Genomic DNA, 25,958 nt, shown 5'->3' with positions numbered 1-25,958 from the left:
TTTCTGTTGTTTCCATTATTAGCTTAGTTTGTAGTTCAATTCAGTTACCAATATAATCAAAAATTGTCTCAAAAAATACTTTGTTATTTCAATCTGTTCGGGATCATTACAGAATGCAGCTGTGGAAGATACAATTAGATGTCCATGTCCTATATGTCATTTTAGCAAGTGGAAAACTAGAGTGGAAGTGCACTATCATTTGATTTGCAAGCCATTCCCTCATAATTATGTTACTTGGGATATTCATGGTGAGAAAAAGGTGTTAGAGTCTTTTGGAGATAGAGCTGTTACGCAGGAGGTGTTTTATCCAGAAAATCCAACAGAAACAATGATTAATGATGCATTTGGGTAGTATAGGCAGCAAGTAGTCGATGTAGGGACATCTCAACCATTGGGTTCAACTGGAATATCAAATAAGAGGCATATGGAGGGTTCTGGTGACTTTCATGATTTTCTCAAAGATGGAAGTGAAACACTGTACGAAGGAAGCAAGTACACAAAGTTAGAGTTTTTAATAAAATTAGGGAAAATGCATAAGTACCCCTCAGCCTATGCCCAAAATCCATAATCGAGACACCCCTAACATTTACTACTATTACCCCCCCCCCCACCCCCATTATATATAATTTTCTATCCCTTTTCGGCCTACTTGGCACTATCCTTGAAAAAATTGTCAACACGCGCTAGGCCCACAAGATATTGCCACGTAGGCCGAAAAGGGGTAGAAAATTATATATAAAATAAATTCGGGGGTAATAGGACCTTAGTTAAGGTTAGGTGTGTCTCAGGAATTTTGGGCATAGGCTGGGGGGTACTTATGCATTTTCCCATAAAATTATATCATATAAAGGTCCACTGTCGATTAAGTGACAATGCAATGATACTGATTTGTTGAGAGATGCATTCGCAGATGCAAAGTTACCTCCTTCTTTTTATGAGGCCAAAAAAGCAATTAAGAAACTTAGCCTCGACTACACTAAGATTCCAGCATGTCCAAAAAATTGTATGTTATTCTGGGAAGGTGATTCAAAATTGGAAGTATGTAAACATTGTGGTACATCTGAATGGAGTCCTAATAAGAAAAAAAAGCAAGCTGCAAAGGTTTTGCGTTACTTTCCATTGAAGTCAAGGTTGAAAAGATTATTTATGTACTGCTGAGCATATGAGATGGAATGCTTCGGAAAGTAACCCGTATGGATTTACGAGGCATCCAAGGGATGGTGAGGCATGGAAGACATTTGATCAGACTCACTCTAGATTTGCTTCTGATCCTCGAAATGTTCTCTTGGGCCTTGCTAGTGATGGTTGCAATCCTTTTGGAACAATGAGGTCTACCTATAGTATTTGGCCAGTCTTCTTGATCCCATACAATCTTCCTCCTTGGATGTGTATGAAACACACCTCCTTCATCTTATCAATGATCATCTCAGGCAAGCAAATGCCTGAATATAATATAGATGTGTACTTACAACCACTTGTGAAGGAATTGCGTGAGGTATGGAATGATGGTGTTGAAACATTTGACTCGTCATTGAATGAAACTTTTAGAATGCATGCAACTCTTATGTGGACAATTAGCGACATTCCTGGATTAGGTATCTTATCTTGTTGGAACACACATACTGGTTTTGTCTGTCCACTTGTAACTTTGACACTAAACCGTGTCGTCTTCATCATGGTAAAAAGTGGTGTTTTATGGATCATCGACGTTTTTTGAGAAAAAATCACATGTTCAGATTAAGCCGAGTACACTTTAATGGAAGCACAGAGGAGAGGAATCCACCTTTAAAATTATCAGGATCTGAAATTTTGAGACAAATTGTTGAAGGGAGAGGAGTAGAGTTGGATGGTAGAAGGAAAAGATCTAGACGAGCAACTAAACAATGGAACAAGAGAAGTATATTCTTTGAACTTCCATATTGGGAGTCCAACTTGTTGCGTCATAATCTATACTTTATGCATATTGAAAAAAATGTGTGTGACAATATCATATATACATTGTTGGATGATAAATCAAAATCAAAAGATAATTCTAATGCCCGCAAAGATCTAAGAGAAATGGGAATAAGGCATGATCTTTGGCTGAAGGATTATGGATCGTATAACCTAGCTGTGTTTTCACTTATGACTGATATAAAAAAAAAAAGGTAGAAACCAAAAAGTTGTTTCTTACAACTTTGAACTATATTAAAGTACAAGATGGCTACTCAAGCAACATTTCCATATGTGTTGATCGAAAAAAAAAATGGGTTGAAAAGTCCTAATAGTCATGTTCTTTTAGAGCAGTTACTACCATTGATAATTGGCAATGTGTTTCCAAATCATGTAGTTACAGTTTTGGTGGAATTTTCCTCATTTTTCAGAGCCCTATCTAGAAATACTTTGAATCCTTCGGAGCTTGATATTCTCCAGGAGCCCTTTATAATCACACTTTGTCACCTAGAGATACTATTTCCTCAATCATTCTTTACTCTAATGGTTCATTTATCAATTCATCTAGTAGAGGAAGCAAAACTAGGAGGTCCAGTGCATTACTTTAACATTTCTAATTTAAAGTTATGTGTTTTCTGGAAATACTAACATTTATAATTTATAGATATTTATATTCTGGTCACCTTAATTAGTATGTACACTTACTGGATATTAATTTTCTAGGGAATTAGGTTATTGTAAGCCGTATGTATGGAATAAATCACAACCAGAGGGTTGTATAGCTGAGGGTCATATAGTTGAAGAGACTCTTACCTTTTGTTCTTGGTATATTGAGGATATTGAGACAAGGTTCAACAAACCTAGGCGTGTCCGTGATGAACCAACTGATATGCCTTCTAGAATTTCGTCTCTCTTCCCTCAATTGGGTAAACCTGCATCAGCTTCAGAAAACTTCCCTTTAAATTCTATGCAGAAACTACAAGCTCATCGATGTGTTCTTCTGGATTGTGGAATAGTCACACAATTTGCGGAGTGAGTAACTCTTACAAACTTTATGTTCTTTTTCTTTGTAATGTTTGAAGTAGGCTAATCATACTCTTTAACATTAACTTAATAATTTCATATAGCGAATTTAGAGAATACATAAATAGGAGTTCAAGAGGAAGAAGTCTTCACCTACAGAGATAGAGAGGAGAGTTAATAAAGAGTTTGTTGATTGGTTTAAAAAATGGGTGAGTAAGCAATCATTATTTATTGTTTATATTTGATTGGACTGAACAAATTTGATGAAGTCCATATCATTTTGATATAGATTATGAATCAAGACACAATAGAAAAAATGTCTATTGATTTAAAGTTTAGCACGAGGTCCGTCTGTAAATGCAAGAAGATTTACTGCATATAACATTAATGGGTCCAAATTTTGAACTTTGGCTCGATAAGAAGGTTTGAAAACAAAGAATAGTGGAGTTTTCTTAACCTCCAAAACATCGTGTGTTGCAAGCAATGTTGACGGAAATTTAAGGCAAGAAGAGTTACCATATTATGGGAAGTTAGAAGATATTATTGAGATTAATTACAATGGACAGTTCAAGTGTGTGCTTTTCAAATGTAAATGGGCTAATACTACTCGAGATAGAGGATATCAAAAGCATCGTTGGAATTTTAATTGTGTTAATTTTGATAGATTTATTCATACTAGAGAACGTGAAGAACATGATCCTTACACCAAAGCATCTCAAGCATATTGTCAATAAAGGGTGGAGTGTTGTTGTGAATCTAAAGCCAAGAGATTTATACGATATGGGAGAAGTAATGGAAGAAGAAGTATATGAGAATGAACCATATCAAGAGCAAGAACTCGACCAATTTTTCGCTGATAGTGATGAGTATGTTCAACTAGCTACAGATTATATAATTGATGATATAGTAGAGGTAAATGTTGCTACTAACCTAGCAACATATGCAATGTTTGACTGAGTTTTATTTAAGATTTTCGTTAATTCTATTTTTTTTTATTGAAATTTTTTATGTTGATATATTTATTGGCATTTGGTGGATATGTTTGATTCATTAGAAAAAGATTGAACTTTTGATTGGAGAAAGATTTTCTTTTAGAGATTTGATTTTAAATTTCAATGGACTTAACTATAGATGAAATTGTGCATAGTTCTTTCTATAGATAAATTGTAAGTTTAGCCAAGTCTAATGAATTACGGTGTTTAACTATCTGCTCAAAGCAACCACGAGCGACCGGGGAGAAAGGATATGTTCGCCCGAGGAGATGGTTGACATATCAGTAGTTGAAGTTTTATTGTGTGGCTACGAGGTTCGTATTCTAATTCCGATATTCGCTTAGAATGTTCATTAACTGTGAACTTCCTTTTCAAAAAATATATTGGAATCCTTTCCTTTTCAAATACATGTTATTCAATAATTGGACGGGTATTTGCATTAACTATTTCAAGCATATAAGCAAGATTGTATTTCATCTTGGAAGAGGGTATGTAAATATTAGTTTGTGAGACCCCATAATCCATTCCCTGTTTTTAATCCTCAACTACATAATAATGGTTCCAACTATGGCATTTCTCATAATTAATTTCTCACTATATCTTATGATATTTCTCGACATTGTTAGATACATGGCGTGAATGGTGAGCAGGTTGTTGTAATTTTCTATGTTAGTGAAAACCAAACCACAGAATAAGAGAAAGACGAGAAACAAAAGTTCAAGATGTGAAACCATCAATATCTTATTGTTCTAAATTTTAACTCCTTAATTTATTGGTGTATTTTTTGTTTTCAAAGGTCGTACTTTAAAGCTCCTTCTTTTGATGTGGTATTTTGGAATAGTGAAGATGGGCTACTAAGCTGTGGATGGTATTGAGGAATCAAGATGTGTTTGAATGTACAAACATCTTATACATTTTTTTTGGTATTATATCTATACTGTGATCTGCTGAATTGATCTTATACCTATTTAATTATATTGCGCTCAATATTACTTAATGATAAGAAATCTGTGCTCGACATTTGTTTTTTTAAAAATTCTAGTCAATCTGCCACATTTTACTTTTAAAAGGCCTCGAGATACTGAATACAAGCAAATAAAGCATAAAACAACCATAGCTACATCAGGGGAGTGAGTGTTATCACAGACACGTTTTTGTGAAAGAGTCAGAATAGCAAAAAGGGTATTCACACACAAGGTAAGTTATTTTTAAGTTTCATAAAGAGTAGTTTCCACATGAAAATATGAAATAAATAGCGGCATAGGCTTTCAATGCTCATAAAGTGTATCTGGCAGCATTTCTAGAGGTGATAGCATTTACAAATGATGATACATCCAACTCCAAATTAAATATCTTGTAATGTTTGTGAATCTGGCCTGGTATATTCTTTTTTCTAATTCCATCAAGTCAATTTCGTTGTCCTTTATGAATTTTTCTATGACTACTCATCAGTCGATAACTCAGGCATGTTGCCAAGATGTAGCTTGGGTTGTCTGTGATACCACATCTTTAAAAGACTTCAAAATATGCTAAAATCTCGAGTAGTTGTAAACATGCTCAGAATGGAGGGTTCATGAAGTCAGTGAATCTCGTGATATATCTACAAATGTCTTTTGTGCTACTGTCAAAACAGGAAAAAAAATCTAGGATAAGTGATGCATTCAGAGATGCTACTTCTTGCTCTAGTGTTGCAGATTGCATTATGTTTGGTAGTTCTTCAAAATTACAAAAAATGCTGAAAAGGGAAAGAAAAAGGGTGGTTCTAATTACTTTGAAGCCTTCATTGCAATTTAGGTGATATATTGTGTAAACATCAGTCGTTCTTGAATTTTAAAGACCAAAGAGTAATTGAAATAGTATTAGTTTTTTTTAAGTATGTGTAGTTGTAGATGGTGTAAGAGAAAAGGCTCAAAATAGTCTATTATCTATGGACTAGGCTCAAAATGATCCTATTTCTTTCATATGGAGCTAGTCCCTATTCTTTGATAAAATAGTTTAGTCCTAACTTTAAGAGTAAAGGCTCAAAATAGTCCACTATCTTTGGACTTAGGCTTAAAATTATCCTATTTATTTTCCAGGAGCACTAATAATCCTTATTATTTGTTAAAGTGGTGGACTTTCAGTCATATTCCTAACCATCGTGAAACTTTTTACTAGTCATAGCCCTCTCATGTGTTTCTCCTAATCTCTAACCTCCGTTCTCTTCCCTCTTAACTCATACCAGTTGTAGCAAAACATATACATGTAAAACTAGAGATATACAGTAATCTTGTTTGTACTTCTTTTGGTCTCGATCTTCCCTTAAATCGTTTTCTTCCACATGATCAACTCATGGATTTTCAACCAGATAAGTCTTAGTGAACTTCTCCAAGAGCTAGGACCTATGTAATAAAGGAAAATAGAACCTTTTTTTTAGATTGTCTAGAGAACTTTTAGTATTATGTTTCTTCAGTCTTTGGACTTTAGATGTTTATAAACATAGTCTTCCTAGTCTTCATAACAAGTTGAGGACTATTGGTTTCTCACCTACAATTACTTAGTATGTAAATATGTTTCTGGCTAAATGTTTCGATGTTCATTATACCAGCAACGCTTGTTGTTACTGAGTAATTATTCAATTGACCGAGTGATAGCTAGTACAAGTCAAAAGTTGTAAATTGAGCCTCTGTCAATTTATACATGGATTAGTATGACTACATTTAGTAGAAAATAAAGTATCTTAACAAAAGTATATAATTCTCTGTTGAAGATCTTTTACAGATGAAGCTTATTAGCATACAACTAGAAAGTGATTTGCAGGATGCATGCCCCTTGAACTTCATACATTCCCAATAAGATTGACATCATTACAAATTTTTATTTTATTTGATTGTTGTTGTCGTCAACGTTTAGTAGTTTGAATATCAAACATAATATTTGCAAATGATTGATAAGACTATTCTTCCATGAATATTAGCGTAAATATTGGACATACTCTTTGTTTGATGTAATTTACTCAAGCAAACAGGGACTGACTGTTTATAAAATAACTATTTAAACACCTATTCCTTGCTTACACTATTTCATCCTCTTCATTTCTCACACTTGGGACTTGTTCCAGTTTCTAAAAATCCATGGACAAGAGCTTGTCATGGTTGCCAAGTTCTTGTTCTCTCTTTCAGTAGACGCCATTTAAATGGACTGATCTATAAAGATAGAACAAGAACAAAAATACTACCTCATTTATTGGGACTAGCTTCATTGAAAATTCTAGGGCACATTTGCAACGTTCTTACTTTCATCCACATCAGGTAGGTTTTATCTCTGTTAAAAGATAAGGGTGTTAAAGTTAGGACGAAAAGTGCACCATTTTATCAAAGAATATAGACTATTAGTGCTCCATATGAAAGAAATAGGATCATTTTGAGCCTAGTCCATAGATAATAGACTATCCACATTTATCTTTTAACAGAGACAAAACCTACCTGCTGTGGATGAAAGCAAGAACTTTGCAAATGTGCCTTGGAATTTTCAATGAAGCTAGTCCCAATAAATGAGGTAGTATTTTTTTTCTTGTTCTATCTTTATAGATCAGTCCATTTAAATGGCATCTACTGAAAGAGAGAACAAGAACTTGGCAACCATGACAAGCTCTTGTCCATGGATTTTTAGAAACTGGAACAAGTCCCAAGTGTGAGAAAAAAAGAGGATGAAATAGTGGAAGAAAGGAATAGGTGTTTAAATAAACAGTCAGTCTCTACTGTTTGCTCGAGTAAATTACATCAAACAAAGAGAATGTCCAATATTTACGCTAATATTCGTGGAAGAATAGTCTTATCAATCATTTGCAGATCTTAGGTTTGATATTCAAACAACTAAACGTTTACGACAACAACAATCAAATATACTAAAAATTTGTAATGATGTTAATCTTATTGGGAATGTATGAATTAAGTTCAAGGGGCATGCATCCTGCAAATCACTTTCTAGTTGTATGCTAATAAGCTTCATGTGTAAGAGATCTTCATCAGAGAAATATATACTTTTGTTAAGATATTTTATTTTCTCCTAAATGTAGTCATACTAATCCATGTATAAATTGACAGAGGCTCAATTTACAACTTGTACTAGCTATCACCCGGTCAATTGAATATCTACCCAATAATAACAAGCCTTGCTGGTATAATGAATTTTGAAACATTCAGCCAGAAACATATTTACATACTAAGTAATTGTGGGTGAGAAACCAACAGTCCTCAACTTGTTATGAAGACTAGGAAGACCATGTTTATAAACATATAAAGTCCAAAGACTGAAGAACCATAATACTATTAAAAAAAGTTATCTAGCCAGTCTAAACAAAACGTTTCTATTTTCCTTTATTACATAGGTCTTAGCTCTTGGAGAAGTTGACTAAGACTTATCTAGTTCAAAATCCACGAGCTGATCATGTGGAAGAAAACTATTTAAGGGAAGATCGAGAACAAAAGAAGGTACAAACAAGATTAGTGTATATCTCTAGTTTTACATGTATATATTTTTCTACAGCTGGTATTAGTTAAGAGGGAAGATACTAGAGGTTAGATATTAGGAGAAACACGTGAGAGGATTATGACTAGTAAAAACTTTCACGATGGTTAGGATTATGACTGAAAGTCCACCACTTTAAGAAAGAATAAGGATTATTAGTGCTCCTGGAAAAGAAATAGGATAATTTTAAGCCTTAGTCTAAAGATAGTGGACTATTTTGAGCCTTTACTCCATTTTATCTATTTGGTTGACTCTATATTCATGTACTTCACATATTTGTTCTCGGGTATTATTGAGAATATGGATGAAGGCAGTAACTGTAAGGTGCAATGAGGTTGGCATGTTTCATTTTCCAATTATTTTATGCAGTGATGCTGAATCAATATCACATAATGACCTGTTGTTACTTTCAAATAAAGAGGTACCCTTATTCTATATGCTTTTCACTTATTTACTTTTATTGAGTTTGAGAAACATGCATGAAATTTGTGTCCCATGTTGTCCTACTTAATTTTGAATACAAGCACTATATTGTGATTATCGTACATCATCGTTTTCTTTCTGAGGTCTGTTTGGTTTTTGGGTGCTTGTGGTGATATATTTGTAGTTTACGTAGTCTGAAATCATGTTGGCTTCCTTGTAGCAGTGACAAAAGTCGACAGAAACATTCTTGATTCTAACATTAATGTATAAATTATCGTCTTCAATTTAAAATTTGTGGTGTCTTTCATATTTAGCATGTTTGTAATCACCAAAGAATCCATCTCCATAGTGTATTTGTCAAAGGCCTTCTCTTCACGCCATCGACAGAAAATCTAGCACCTGCTACTTTAGAATATTTATTGTTGCTACATGTGACTGGTTTAGAAAACACCATGATGAAGTTACTATGTTTGAATACACCTCATATCCCTGACTTTCCTTTTTCTTTGGTGTAACTACCATCAATATTCAGTTTGTAATCACGTGGTGCAGGTTTCTGCCATGTAGTTTGTTTGATAGTAACCACAAGTTGAAGCCTCAGGTGTGACATACATTAGGCCAGTTTGCTCAGATATGGAAAGTAGGATACGTTACGTTGCATAACAATCATACTGTTCCAGATAACTTTGTATTTCGTTTTCCTGGGGAACTTGTTCTAATCCCCAACCTACATGTTGTCTACTTCTTCCATATTTACCAGCAAATAAAGATGGATGCAGTTTGAAAGAATTATTTTGTTGTCATTATTTTTGGTATTCTGCTTCCACCAGTTCTGTAACACTCATGGTTTCATTGATGAATAATACCAAGTGAAGCTTCGATGTATATCCAAATTTGGTTAGTTGCTTCCCCTTGAGTAAAAGTGTGTTGAATATAATCTATAACAAGATTAGCTCAAAAATAGAAGTTAACAGAAGAGTGAATCCCAAATCTTGATAATGCTTCATTGAAAGAGAGCTTCCCGTGACGAAGTCTCCAGGCCAGAAAAGAGATTTTGAAAGGAACTGACTTACGCCATAACTTGTTTAGCAAATTATCCCCCTGTCTAATATTCTGGATAATTACAAAGCTGATTTGTTAGACTAATGATCATCCTCGGTACATTTCCTAATAGTTGCATCCCCTTGTTCAACTGGTATAATGTTAATGTTCATCTCTTCTTGTACATTACTGATAGGTAAAATACAAGATTGAGTTCGTTCATCCCATTTTTCATTCAACATAAAGTCTTTGACACATAGTTTAGCAAACAGTCATCAAAAGAAACAGTAGGAAGAAGAGCCAATGGACCATTGTTTGTCTAACATTCCCACCAAAACGTGAAATGACCATTGTTGATATTCCACTTGATATGTTCTTTTGCTTTGTTCCTTGACCATACCAAGATTTTCCAAGCTTGAAAATTGTTAGCAAAATTCTTTGTCCATTAAGTTTTGATCCGCACAAAAAGTGTAACGATATCGCCAGGAATCCATTTATTTTGCACAACATGCTTGTTAGCACAATATTTTCTTTTCAGCCCATCAAGAGAATTTGGTCTCAATATCCACCACTTATAGGTAGAAATAGTGTTATTCTTGATTTTGGCTCCTTGTATATGAAAACCGTGTTAAGTTGTGCTAGATATGCATTATGTTTCTTAAGGTGAATGTAATTATTCGTGCTAGTGAAACAGTTTGGTATGTTAGTCATGATAGAGATGTAGCAATTATGCATATTCCCTGCAAAAGACTAGCTGATATAGATGATTTGCAGACCATATGTCTCAATCATCACTGTTAAACAAACTATAGTAATTTTTCTTATAAACGGAGTTAAGTTTTTGTATAAAACATCAAAACCTAAGTTGTCTACCAGTTGTGGTTAATTGGTGATTATCAAGTTAGGATTTGATACCTGATAGTGGTTTCATGTACACCTTCTTTCGTTAAAGGCACCATTATAAGTATATTATAGTCTAGAAGAGCTAAAAGTGTGTTTCTACTATTTATCTTTTGTGTTGCACTTGCAGATTAGACCTCCATGCCCATGGAGACACTAATTTCAAAACACACATTGGCTCATCTTTGTGGTTAACAGATTTGACAGCGACCATGTTGTTGAGGCAAGGGACAAGCTTCACAGGGTATTAAATGAGGTAATTTTGATATTACTATAGTTTTTTTGGTGTTAATTAAAGAAGATATATGTTTACCACCAACTATTACATCCAAGGGCATATACCCCAAATTCCAAAGGATAGGCTCAAAAGGTTGTGATACTAGTAGGAATAGTAGTAGTTGTAATAGCAATAATACTTACATGCTGAAAATGGTAGGCACCATACTGTCTATTTCTTGACCTATTCAATAAACTATGCAAGTAAGTATTTTCTGCTTTATCAGTCCGGGTGCCTCAAGTGTACCTTCTGGATCATGACAAAAAAAACTTCCAGTGAAGTAGGTCATGGGATTGGGTACCCATGAACTCTAACTTGTCAACCAATAAGTTCATCTCCCTATATACACGGTGAACCGGTGGATTAAACAATTAAGCACAAGTACCTGCAATCATTAATAAGATGCGAGTAAAGCTCATTTGGTGTTGTAAGCATCTGTATAACATTTAAGAAGTCTACTTCAATTTGTAATGGCTATAGGTGGTAAGACTTTGCCTAAAGTCCTTGTAGTAGAGCACACATTTAAACAATAGCTATGGATTCTTTTGGGATTGTTCCAGCAAGTCGAGAATCCAATCACTAAAAGCTAAATGTTTGTTTAGTCTATTTTGTTGGTTCAGTCACTCATATGTGAATAATTCTATCCCTTTCTTAGATTCTCTTATCTCTTTAACTCTAGACCACTTATAGTCATGTTTAAATTTCCTTTAGATTATTTGATTTTGTGATTGGCTCCAGAGTCTTAACTTTTATCATGTAATGGAGCTAACATATTTACTTTTGTGTTCTTTGCATCTTTTTTTATGTTTGTAATGAAACAACTTACTTCATCATAATATTTAATTAAATTTTAAATAAAAAGTAATTTTCAGTAGCGACAGTATCTGGCGGAAATAAGTTGCCACTAATTATTTATTTTAATTTATTCGTTCATATAATTAAATTTTAAATGGAAATTAATTTTCAGCAATAAATTATGAAGGCGAAATGAAACTGCCAGTAATTATTTTAAAAAAAAACATTAAAATCATATTGTAGCGGTCGAAAACTTCCACGTATTTAAAAAAAAAAAAAATTGAAATTATGTTGTGGAGTTCTATAGACCCCCACAATATTATTTTTTTTGGTAACATTATGATATATTTTGGGAGTTTAAAAACTCGCGCAATATTTTTTTCGAAACATTAATATCATATTGTGAGGGTTCTAAACGGCCACTGATTAATTTTAAAAAACCACCACAAATTCAAAATACATTTTGTGGCATACTTCATGGAGGTTGAAAAAAACCGCCGTTGTATTTCCGTGGCAAAGCTAATTGTGGCACTTTTAAAAACCGTCACAATTCTTTTTGTTGCACTCAAAAACCGTCTTAACTTGACAAAAACCTGCCACAATTTAACAGTTTTTTGGTAGAAGATGACATGGTTTGAGATGCTAATAAGTCTCTTTCTTATAAACTGAAACTTTATTTAAATATGATCCCTGTCTAGTTTTACACTAAATAATTCTCCACTGAGCACATCTCTTGTAATTTTTTAATAGATGCATTCATTGACATGTTACAATATTATATAGATATTTATAGTACAATCATGATTAAGATGATTTAACTGAGTCTAATAAATATGTATAGTAATATTTAAACTTTAAAATTTAGGAGATTAAAGGAAAACAATTAATGGAGTAACTACTACCAGTATATACTTTATATAAAGATGAATGACAACTTTAAGCCATTAAGCTATCAAAAAGACAAGAACTACCCAAAGGTATAAGCTATGGATTTCTCTTATATCTGAGATGTTATTTTTCATCTTGCTAATGGAACTATCTCTTATATCAATTAAACTCATAGTAAGGGTAAATAATTCTTGTGTCGGGGTAGAATAGAAAAGAATATTTCGAGATAAAAACAAACATATTCATAACGTACACTCACAGATCAAACCTTCTAAAATCCAAGAATATACATAGGAAAAATTCTTCCTTGGTAGTAACAGTAGAAAAAGGAAAATAAACATATATCCAATACTGGATTTCTTACCTTGTATGGTACATGAAAGAGGACAATCTTGTCACGATTCAAAACTGGGTGTGATGGCATCTGTCTTATCCCACCAAGATAGGTCAGCATAAACCCAACTCAATAAGAAAAATGTGGAAGTAACAACATAATAAAAGACTAACATAACATGAATATTGCAGATTAAAATAACATAACTCATAAAACCTTCAAAATCTGGTATCACCTGTACAAGCTTCTAAGTATTACAATAGATTCAAAAGAAACCAAGTTTGAATGTCGTTGTATCTAAAATAGGACAAGGACATAAGGAAAGAGTAAGTGATGTCAGCCAAGGTGATAAACATCTACCTCACAAACTCCACAATCAAGACTTGGCTGAAGATGAGAAGGGAAAGGTCAATACGATCCAGGCTCATAACATATACAAGTGTAGAAAGCAAGGGGTGAGTACCAAACAACAACGGTACTCAACAAGCATCCCATACCAACCCTTAGTAAAATCATATAGAACACAAGTACTCCAACATACCATCCGAACCTCCATAAACTAAAATCTGCATAGAATCAAATCAACCTAACCTAACTGTTCAGACTCAATAACAAAAAAACATGACACACACACCATATTCTTTCATAATTCAATAATTGCAAGACCATATCATCACTCATGAATAATAGGAAACAAGGACGAAGTGCAATTCAGTGCAATGCCATATAGAGTGATGCATGTCTATCTTAATGATACACACCGTTGAATCTCAGTGTGGGACCCATGGTGGACTAGTCAGTCCGGGCACCTACCACAACATGACACATTCCCTTTTTATCAATATGATTCCACTACGTCGCCTGGTACGTTCCCTTTTTCTCAATAGAATCTACAATGGCATGTGACACATCCCATTTTTCCTCATCAGTTCCACAAAGCATCATCACAACAAGGATTGGAATTAAGACGGTCAATGTCAGAATATAGTAACCTAACAAGGATGGATCGAATCCCATAGAGAGTGTGGTGAGAGATCTTAATAATTTGCTAGTGAAATTCAAACTTGTAACTACTATTAGAGTCAAGGTTTTAAATGGAGAATATTTAAATAATGTATACTTCTGAAGTTGTAATCAAGAATTAAAGACAAACTAGAGTTATAGTTCTTACATATCAAAATTTAAGTGGATATTTTACTATCAACTCGTCTAGGTGTATTCATTGTGCAAAACTAATGAATCTATTTGTCTTCTAAAGCCTATCATCCTAATTAAGAGAATATCACCCTAAATCCTTGTCGACACTTGGATGTCCCATTAATTAGTTCATTCATCACATGCTTCAGGTTAGCTATTTTATCTCTAACTTGAGTTATTAATTAGATGGAGGTTGGTAGCTCCAAACTCATGTTAATGATTCTTTTTTCTTATCTTAACTTCTTTTGTCAAGCAAGTCAGAAGACCCGTGAGTTCTCAAAATTTTCAACAATTAAAAAGTAGTCTTTACGAAAGAATCTTAATACACAATAATTATCCCTTCATGAAAAGAATACAATGCAAATAATCCATTATCCTTATTCCTACTCTAGATTTCATAATTCTAGTTAGCGTCATAACTAGAGACAACTATAACAAAAGTAATTTAAACAAGGGAAAATTATATATAATAGCAAACTATTAATTCAAATTAAATGCTATAAATATACTTTGATTTAATTGTACCCTATAGCAAACTATTGCTATTTTCGCCACTCTCCCTGGTGGAATCTCGCTCGCCACTCTCGTTTGGTGGTAGTCTCGCTCGCCACTCTCGTTTGGTGGTAGTCTCGCTCGCCCTCTCTCGCTTTTATACAAACACAAATGTATAAAATGTGTTTGTGTTTGTATGAAGCAAGAGGAAATTGTATATATACATATATTTTTGTTCCCCTCTCTCCCCTCTCCCAGATCTCGCTCACCACTCTCCCAAATCTCGCTTGCCACCCTCGCCTCTCTCGCTTATACAAACAGAAATGAAATGTATAAATTGCGCTACTGTTTGTATAAAGCGAGAGAAAATTGTATATACACATGCAAATACATATATCTTTGTCCTATACACTTATAATTATACAATACAAATATTTCTCTGCCCAGTTCTCTTTTGCCTTTCTCTCTTTCTCGTTTTATACAAACACAGATTATACAAATATAATGTATAATTTATGTTTGTATAATGTATAATTTATAGTTGTATAAAGCGAAAGAGAGCGATTTTTGATAGACAAATATTTTTGTCAACGATTTATACAAACGAGAGGCTAACAACAATTTATACAAATGGCCTGCCAGTGAAATTATACAAATCTGAAGAGGAGCCAAAGAATTATACAATTGCTTCTTTTTGTATATATGTATAGAGAAATAGACATAGCTTTCAATTGTATATGTATAGTGAATTATACATATATATGTTTGTTATGGAGCGCAATTATGCAAACTTTGCTATAGCATACAAATATGAATTTTGTATTTTCTTTATGTGAAAGTTGCTCTTTAAACAACTAATGAACATAAATTTATAAGAAAGTAATCTAAACCTTTGATTACTGCAGCTCTAGCAAGAATATTTGGTTTGTCCTACAATAATCTTCTACGAAAGCAGTAATTAACCCTAGAAAACTAAGAATGATTAAAATTTTATTCTAATAGTAAATCCCTAATTTCTAGTAATAATTCGTAAATCCTATGAACAATGTGTAACACTAAAAATATCGTCTTAATGACATATTTATAATAGTAGGGTCGGAATCATAATCTCAATTGAACTGTGCTTTGACTTGGTCAATCCACGTCCATCAGACAGTGGGGGGTCCAGAGGCGTATCCAAGGGGGGGTCACTGGGTTCACGTGAACCCATGGTCCCCTTCTGAGATCATATATAGTAGTGTTATATTTTTTTTTAAATATTGAAATATAGATGTGTGAACCCACACTTGAAGTATCACGTAATGCGATTATGATTGGGTGCACCTCTCTCCGCGAGGTTAGAAATTTGAATTTTATATTTATCTTGTTTTATTTTTCTTTCTAAAATTAGATAACACTTCTCTAAGTGGTAATTGCTATATATATATATATATATATATATATATATATATATATAAGAATTAATTTTAGACCTAAAATTTTAAAATTTTAATGGTTTTCAGTAGTAAAAACCTAAATGTCGAACCGATCAAATTTATATCACAGATCAACCTTTTTTATAACAGTGCACCCATCATCTCAAAATCCTGGATACGCCTCTGGGGGTCGCGGCACAAGGCCCATTAGAGAGACAAAGAATCCGCATCGCGGGCTCTATCTCACACTCTTGATTCTTTCTCTGAGTGTCGCGTGTTCATCCATGACTTTTCAGTTTTAAAATCTCATATCTCAATAGGTACGGCTTGGGGGGGGACATCACATGGAGGGGGAGAGATCATACGAGTAAAATAACAAAAATGAAAACTCTATAAAATCAAGTTTTGAATCTAAATGATGCGGAAAAAAATGAAGTTACCCAAAATGCAAAAATCTCCACGAGTCCCTTATATTGGGCAGTTAGTTACAAATACAGTTGTTAGGTAACGGCAGTGAGATGGTTAAATTAAATGCATGTGAGTTGGTTAGATAGGATTAGAAAGGCAGTTAACTTATCTTTCCTTTACATAGAGGTTCAGTGATAGTAGTAAAGGAATGATTCTCTAAGATTGTAAATTGTTGATTGTGGCAATATAATTTATGTTCTTCTCTCTCAGTGCACTAAATTTAACATTGTATCAGAGCTAGGAAGATAGATCTAGGGATTTGGCTCAGTTGATTTTGACAATTGATCGAGAGAATCTGTAGCTCCAAGTATGGCGATTGAGGATGTGTCAGCTGGAGGATCCATTGGCAGCACACATGGAAAGCCTGTCAATGGCAACTTCGTCATAATTGATCACAATCATCCCTTTTATTTGATCTCCTCTAATTTGCCATGGACTCTTTCTATTGGAATTCAATTAATAGGCATGGAGAATTATAAATAGTGGAGTCAAGCTATGGAGATTGCACTACTTGGTCTAAACAAATTGTGCTTCATTGATGGATTTGTTTCACGTTGTGATTTTGATGGAGCTTTAAGAAATATTTGGGATCGATGCAATGTGATCGTGATTTCTTGGCTCACCTGCAATGTGAGCAAGAAATTACTTAGTGGAATTCTCTATTCTTCCTGGGCACATCAGGTATGGCTTGATCTCATAGAGCGGTTTGATAAGCTCAATGGCTTTAGGCTTTATCAATTGCATAAAAGCATTTTTACTCTTGCACAGGGTACATCGACTTTTTCTGCATATTATACAAAATTGAAGAACTTATAGGATGAGTATGACTCAATTTTCCCCCACCCAGTTGTGATTGTCACAAGGCTAAGGATCATGTTGAACAAATGCAGTATCAACGTTTCTTGCAATTTCTGATCGATCGGAATGATATTTATTCACAGGAATGAGGTCAATTCTAATGATGCACTATCTCCCTAATGTGAATCAAGATTATTCTCTAGTTATACAGAATGAAAGTCAAAAGGGCATTGTACGTTCTATGCACGAAGGAATGGAATCCTTAGCTATGTATACTATAAGGAATCACAAGCCACAATAGTTTTTGTTAGAATATGAATAGGTTTATACAATCCTATTAGAATAGGAATAGGTTTATACAATCCTATAAGAATAGGAATAGGTTTATACAATCCTATTAGAATAGGAATAGGAATAGAAATAGAAATAGGAATACTAAATAGTATCCTACTTGGTAAAGGATTGTATTCTAGGCTCTATAAATAGGGTCTCAATGTAATAATGTAGACACAACAACAATTCAATAATATTCTTTTCCTATATTTCTCACATGGTATCAGAGCAAGGTTGTGCAACCGAAACTACTTGTGGAGACGTTTGTTTATTTGCACGATACCGAAGGAACTCTTTATATTCCTTTAGAACAATAGGATCATAACCGGGTGGTGAACCATGCAAAATATAACATATGTCACGAGTATGTCCAGGTTTATGACAATGACTACACTTGGATCGAGGTTTTCCAAAACATTGTTTACTTGCACGATTTCGAAGGAGCTCATTATATTCCTTTAGAACAATAGGATCATAACTGGGTGGTGGACCATGCAAAATATAACATACGTCACGAGTGTGCCCAGGTTTATGACAATGACTACACTTGGATCGAGATTTTCCAAAATGTTCTCTCCTTCGTCGATTCTCCATAGACTGGTATGTATGCTGGAAACTGACAGAAACTGCTATAGTGGTCTGAAAATATTGGAAGCTGCCGGAATCTGCCCACAGTGGCCTGAAAATTCTGATTTGTGTAGCACCGTGCCATCATTCTGGTGACTACTTTTTCATATTTAATTTTTGTAGCACCGTGCCATCATTCTGGTGTCTACTTTTTTTGTGTAGCACTGTGCCATCATTCCAGTGACTACTTTTTCATATATAATTTGTGTAGCACTGTGACATCCTTCAGGTGACTACCTTTTTTTTGCATATCTGATTTGCGTAGCACCGTGCATCTCTCCGGACTACTTTTCATATTTAATTTGTGTAGTACCGTGGATTTTTCCGAACTATTTTCTCATATCTGAGTTGCATAGCATCATGTGTCTTTTCAGTGACTTCTCAGATTTTATTTGCATAGTTCCATTCGTCTTTCCGGTGACTCCTCAAATCTGATTTGCGTTGGGTTGTGCCATCATTCCAACCCTACCCATATTATTTCTCTTTTTCAATAGGGTTCGTTCCATCAATTCGAACTATCCTATATTATTTCTATTTTCTAGTTGGGTTATGACATCATTCTGACCCTACCCATATAATTTTATTTCTTAGATTGTGACTACTTTTAGCCATCAAATCTAATACTCCGGCATATGAGCATGTTCTGGCCAGTTTTTTCGGTGACTTGTTTAATATTGACTGTCTATTGATTCCAACATGAACCATGTACTTTATACTAGATTTTGAGCACTTACAATGTTCGCTGCATTGTGAAGAAGTCTATATGGAGCAACCACCTACTGTTGTTGCTCAGGGGGAGTTTAGTAGCCTTGTATGTTGATTACGTAAGTCACTCTATGGTCTAAAACAGTGAAACAGTCTTTGCAAGCTTGGTTTGGGAAGTTCCAACACTGTAATTTTATCACTCGGTATTTTATTGGCATTATGCATCAAATTTAGTATTTCATGAGAAGACCAAGCACATTGAGATTGATTGTCAATTTTGTGAAGTCGAGTGATCAACTTGCAGATATCTCACCAAGCCCCTCATCGGTCCGTGTGTTAATTACATTTGTAACAAGCTAGGTACATGAATTGTATGCACTAGCTTGAGGGGGAGTGTTAGAATATGAATAGGTTTATACAATCCTATTAGAATAGGAATAGGTTTATACAATCCTATAAGAATAGGAATAGGTTTATACAATCCTATTAGAATAGGAATAGGAATAGAAATAGAAATAGGAATACTAAATAGTATCCTACTTGGTAAAGGATTGTATTCTAGGCTCTATAAATAGGGTCTCAATGTAATAATGTAGACACAACAACAATTCAATAATATTCTTTTCCTATATTTCTCACAGTTTTAATCTAGATAAAATCCCATGAAGAAATTATCATTCTTTATACTGTGATTTTTGCAACAAGAAAGGACATGTTAGGGAAGACTTGTAACATTTCGAAAACTAGTAGGCTAAGCTAGGGCATGACATTAGGGTTAGAGCCTAGAAAGTACCTCCTCGTACCCTAAAAATTCATGTTTTAGTGATAGAACGTCAAGGTCTAAACCCCAAGGACCAACCCTAGGTCCTTGAGGAAAAGCCTCAAGGAGGCCGCCTAGCAGTGACCCACGGAGGGCACCCACACCTCGTGGGTCAGCCCACTGCCCGTAGATGGGAGTCATGGGTCAAGCCTGCTAAAATCAGCCCCAGAACCCCGACCCACGCTCTACCAGCATGGGCCGTGGGTCCATCCACGGTACGAAGGTGAGGGGGTCGTGAGTCACACCTGAAAACTGTTTTGGGGGTTTCACTTAGGGGTATTTTTGGGATTTCCTTTTTACTTAATGGTTAAGTGATGTCATTTTAAACCTATTTTAGACACCTATATAAAGATTTTAAGTCTCCAAATTAAGTCATCTTTCTCATAATTCCTAAATCCCCAAATCACAAACCAAAACCCTCTCCAAAATATTCTCTCTAGAACTCCAAGGAAGAAAAAGAAGAAGAAGGGTGAAGCTAGGGTTGAAGGATCTATCTTTTCTCCTCAAATTCGTGGTAATTCTTCATTAAGGTATTGTAGTCTTTCATCCATGGATATTTTTCATCCATGGAGTCCCTCCAAATTCAATTTCAAAACTTGTAACTTCCCCCAAAAACTAGGGTTTTACTCCAAGTCATGGATTCACATCAAAAACAATTCTAATGGTTTAATTGCTTTATATTATGATCAAATTGATGATTATTTACTGTTTTTATGATGAATTCCCCAAGAATCTATGAATTCCCCTATTTTCCCAATTTGGATCTAAAAGTGGGTGTGTTGATTGATGCAAGTAGAATATGATAGAATTATCCATGTAGTAATAGAATTACTTGAATTATGTTATCCCCCATGTCTAATATAGTAATTCTAGATATGTTGAAGGAATATGATCTATGATCCTTGAAGGGAAAAGTATATGAATTATGCATGATTATGAGATGTAAGTATATGCATTTAGGTCACTTTAAGGGTAAAGTGAGTATGATTATGATCTAATTATCGTGTTGATTTGATGATTATTCTCATGTACACACTTTTGGTTGAATATGATATGATGTGAAAGGTTTGTCACATGTAGTGATTGTAAGGTTGGAAGACTAGTCTCACCTAATGAATCTATGAGCTTTAGTATGAGTTGTGTTGGATTGAGTGTCAAGACATTCTTTCATAATCGTGAACTTAAGTCAAGACTTAATATGAAATCAATGGGAATTGATGCTTAGCACCGAGTGGATATGAATATGAGATGAAACCTTATACGACAGTTGAGTTCGGCTTTCCAAATGGGTTCCTTTTACACTAGTTAAGTCCGGGTTCCCAAATGTATGATCTCATGAGATGGAAACCTTCTAACTTAGTTGGGTCCGGGTTTCTAGAAGAAATCTCCTTATCCCTTAAACTATGTGCCCACATAGGTCTTTAGCTAGTGGATCCACCTAAGCTAAGAGTATAGTTCTACCTTAGGCAAGTAGGACAACCCCTTTTCAGTGTGAGGTAGACACCGGATTCCATGTTAAGCTCACATGGTCTATGTCGGTTAAGGCAAATCTCATTTTTATGATAGTATGAACAAGAATATGAGTTATGAACTATAGTTACTCAATAAGCTTTCCTTAGTGTGGATAGGATTATGGGATCTTATTCATGCATGGCACAAGGATGCTTTGAGGGTATTTATGGTATGCTTCTAAGATGATATGATGACCTTTTGGTTGAATATGCTTATGACTTATGTTTTTGCACTAATCTTCATGATGACTCTTAAACTTGGTAAAGTGCATGCTTTTCAACTAAAATATCCTTTTTAGCATGTTTCAAGGTTTTTATGCACGACTATCATACTTAGTACATTTTTGTACTAACCCATATTTCTCTACATTTTCTACAAAGTGTAGGTTCCAGTGTTTGAGGTGATCTTCCTTTGATACAAGCTTGGATTTGACTATTCTCCTTGCTTGTGGTGAGTCCTCATGGATCCAAATATGAGTGCTATCTTGTAGTTCCTTTCTTTCATTGTATTAGACTTTTCATATTTTATTGTAAGGGTTGTGACTCTATTTGATACGTCGATTGCAATAGATGGCTAATTGAGACAAGTCTAGACTTTCACTTTCTTTTTAATGAAATTTCTTAAGACTTAAATGCGCTTTTACTCTTATTATTCTATTATCGTATGTTATGATATGCTAAGGGCTTGTATGAGACCCCTTCGGGGTCAAGTACTCCATGTTACATCTAGGGTGTACCCCTGGGTCGTGACAAACTTGGTAATTAGAGCAAAAGGTTTAGAATGATTCTAGGATGATGTCTCATAAGCCACGTTTAGTAGAATCTTGTTCATTAGTGTGAAGCATGCCACATTTATGAATGAGAGGCAATAAGATGTTAGGAAATTCCACTTCTTTCATTACTCTTAAGTTGTGCGATAGATTTTAACTCTATAAGATCTTCCTTCTAATCTTCTCTTGTGTCTTCAGGAAATGAATAGACGAAGGGCTAACGCAAGAAGGGTAGAAAAGGAGAATATGAATCAAGGAGCTCCTCCTTAAGGTAATCAAGCTCCTCAAGTTAACCAAGCTCTGGTTTATCCCGTGATGGAGAATGTGACCCATGCAGAGTTTAGGTCTACTATCAAATTGTTGGCTCAAGTTATGATAACTCAAGCCAATACAGGGGTGATTGCTCCCATGAACACTAATGTAAATTCCGCAGCTTCTAGATTGAGGGATTTTTCTAGAATGAACCCTCTCATGTTTTTTGGTTCCAAAGTGGGAGAGGACCCTCAAGAGTTTTTGGAAGAGGTTTATAAGATAATAGATGTCATGGGGGTGACTTCGGTAGAGAAAGCGGAGCTAGCCGCTTCTCAATTGAACAGTGTGGCACAAGTATGGTATACTCAATTGAAGAACAATAGGCCGGTAGGAGTGGGCCCAATAGAGTGTGAAATGTTTAAATCGGCGTTCCTTGATAAGTTCTTTCCCCGAAAGTTGAGGGAAGCTAAGGTGGAAGAATTTGTTAACCTTCATCAAGGAGGTATGAGTGTTCAAGAATATTCTCTAAAGTTTACCTAATTGTCCAAGTATGCTCTGACTTTGGTGGCGTACTCAAGGGATATGATGAGTAGGTATTTGACGAGTGTGTCTAGATTGGTAAGAAAAGAATGTCATTTGGCAATGCTTCGTGATAATATGGATATCTCACATCTCATGTTGTATGCTCAACAAATGGAGGAAGAGAAACTCCAAGACAAGAATAAGGAGGTGAAAAGAGCTAGAATCGGTGATGGGAATTTCTCCAATGCTAGGTTCGATGGACAAGGTCAAACAAAGGTTCTCCAACCAAGGCTCTTCTAGTGATCCCCCAAGGGTCAACAATGGTAGGGTATCTAACCCTAAACCTCAAGGAGGCAATAGTGGTGGTTCTTACGTTGCTAGGCCTAATTGTGCAAAATGTGGTAGAAAACATGAACTCAAGTGTTTAGTTGGCTCAGATGGGTGCTATGGTTGTGGGAAGAGTTGCCAGAGGATGAGAGATTGTCCAATGCTCAAGGTTAAGGGGAGAGAAGATAAGCAAGCTCCTCCAAGCAGTTCAAACTCCAATTCCCAAAAGCAAAATCACTTTTATGCTCTTCAATCCCGAGGTGACCAATAGAGCTTCTTGGATGTTGTGGCAGGTATGTTACAAGTTTTTTCTATTGATGTTTATGCTTTGTTATATCTCGGTGCCACTTTGTCCTTTGTGACACCTTTTTTGGCCATGAAGTTTGAAATACTCCCCGAAGTGTTAGTAGAACCTTTTTCGGTTTCTACCCCGGTTGGTGACTCGGTAGTGGCAAAAAGAGTCTATAGAAGTTGTCCCATTTCCTTGTCCCATAGAGTTACTTTGGTGGATTTGGTAGAATTAGACATGCTAAACTTTCATGTGATTTTGGGCATGGATTGGTTGCATTCATGTTATGCCTCTATAGATTGAAGGACTTCGGTGGTTAAATTCCAATTTCCAAATGAACCTATTCTAGAGTGGAAGGGGGGAAATTCTATCCCTAGAGGTTGATTTGTTTCTTGCCTTAAAGCTAGGAAAATGATCTCCAAATGGTGCATTTACCATATTGTAAGGGTAATGGGTGTTGAGTTCGAAACCCCTTCTCTAGAGTCAGTTTCGGTAGTGAATGAGTTTCTAGAAGTTTTCCCCGATGATTTGTCCGGTATTCCTCCCGAACGGGAAATATATTTTATATTGATCTCTTACCGAATACGCAACCTATCTACATTCCTTCTTATAGAATGGCTCCGGCCGAGTTGAAAGAGTTGAAAGAGCAACTAAGGGATTTGTTAGACAAGGTTTTTATCCGACCGAGTATCTCTCCATGGGGTGCTCTGATGTTGTTTGTTAGAAAGAAGAATGGGTCTCTTAGAATGTGCATCGACTATCGTCAATTAAACAAAGTGACCATCATAAATAAATATCCCCTTCAGAGAATTGATGACTTTGTTTGATCAACTTCAAGGGGCTAGCTACTTCTCGAAAATTGACCTTCGTTCGGGATATCACCAGTTGAGGGTGAGAGGGGGTGATACCCAAGACAGCTTTCCGGACAAGGTATGGGCATTATGAATTCCTTGTGATGTCATTTCGCTTAACTAATGCCCCAGCGACATTTATGGACCTAATGAATAGAGTGTTTAGGCAATACATAGACATGTTTGTGATTGTGTTTATCGATGATATTTTGATCTACTCAAGGAGTGAAAATGATCATATGGACCATTTGAGAATTGTGCTACAGGTTCTTAAGGACCAACAACTATTTGCGAAATTTAGCAAAAGTGAATTTTGGTTAAGGTATGTGGCTTTCCTTGGTCATATAGTGTTAAACAGGGTATTGAGGTTGACCCTAAGAAGACAGATGCGGTTAAGAGTTGGCCTAGACCTCTAACTCCTTCTGACATTAGAAGCTTTTTGGGTTTTGCCGGTTACTATAGGAGAATTGTTGAGGGGTTTTCCTCCATTGTTTCTCCATTGACGGCTTTGACTAAAAAGAAGGCTAAGTTTGAGTGGTCGGAGGCTTGTGAGAAAAGCTTCCAAGAGTTGAAGGATAGACTTTCTTCCGCGCCGGTGTTTACCTAACCAGAGGGTACGGATGGTTTTGTTGTTTATTTTGATGCCTCTAGAGTGGGGTTGACATGTGTGCTTATGTAACATAGTAAGGTGATTGCTTATGCTTCAAGGCAACTTAAAGTGCATAAGAAGAATTATCCGACCCATGATCTTGAATTAGTAGCGGTTGTGTTTGCTTTGAAACTATGGAGACATTATTTGTATGGGATCCATGTGGATGTTTTCACCCGATCACAAGAGCCTTAATATGTGTTTAGTCAAAAAGTCTTGAATCTCCGACAAAGAAGGTAGTTAGAACTTTTGAAGGATAATGACATGAGTGTCTTTTACTACCCCGGCAAAGATAATGTTGTAGCTGATGAACTTAGTAGATTGTCCATGGGTAGTGTGGCTCATATAGAAGATGAAAAGAAAGAGTTAGGTTGTGATGTGCATAGGTTGGCTCGGCTAGGTGTCCAACTAGTGGATTCCATCAAGGGTGGTTTCATGGTTCATAATGGCTCCGAATCATCCTTTGTGGTTGATGTGAAGTCTAAACAAGACATTGATCCTATAATAGTTGAATTGAAAGAATCGGTACTCAAGAAGTCCGTTGAGGCTTTCTCCCAAGGGGGAGATGTACCAAGGTAGACTATGTGTTCCGAATGTTGCTGGGTTGAGGGAGCAAATTTTAGAAGAAGCTCATGGTTCTCGATATTCCATTCATCCAGGAGCCACCAAGATGTATCGTGACCTACGGGAAGTCTACTGGTGGAATGGTATCAAAAAGGATATTGCGGAATTTGTACCCAAATGTCCTAATTGTCAACAAGTTAAGGTTGACCATCAAAGGGCGGAAGGCTTTTTGCAAGATATACCAATTCCCACTT

General features: G+C 35.4%; 1 pseudogene; it reads right to left on the bottom strand.

The window, feature by feature from the left end:
• Nucleotides 1-5,222: 5,222 nt before the first annotated feature.
• Nucleotides 5,223-7,118, bottom strand: LOC125829132 (uncharacterized; annotated as a pseudogene).
• Between the last annotated feature and the right edge of the window lie 18,840 nt (nt 7,119-25,958).

The sequence above is a fragment of the Solanum verrucosum genome, unplaced genomic scaffold (assembly GCF_900185275.1).
Source record: "Solanum verrucosum unplaced genomic scaffold, falcon-dt-bn FXZP01000007.1, whole genome shotgun sequence".
Lineage (NCBI taxonomy): Eukaryota > Viridiplantae > Streptophyta > Magnoliopsida > Solanales > Solanaceae > Solanum > Solanum verrucosum.
Note: the sequence above shows the minus strand (reverse complement) of the source record. Positions and strands in the feature narration are given on the sequence as shown.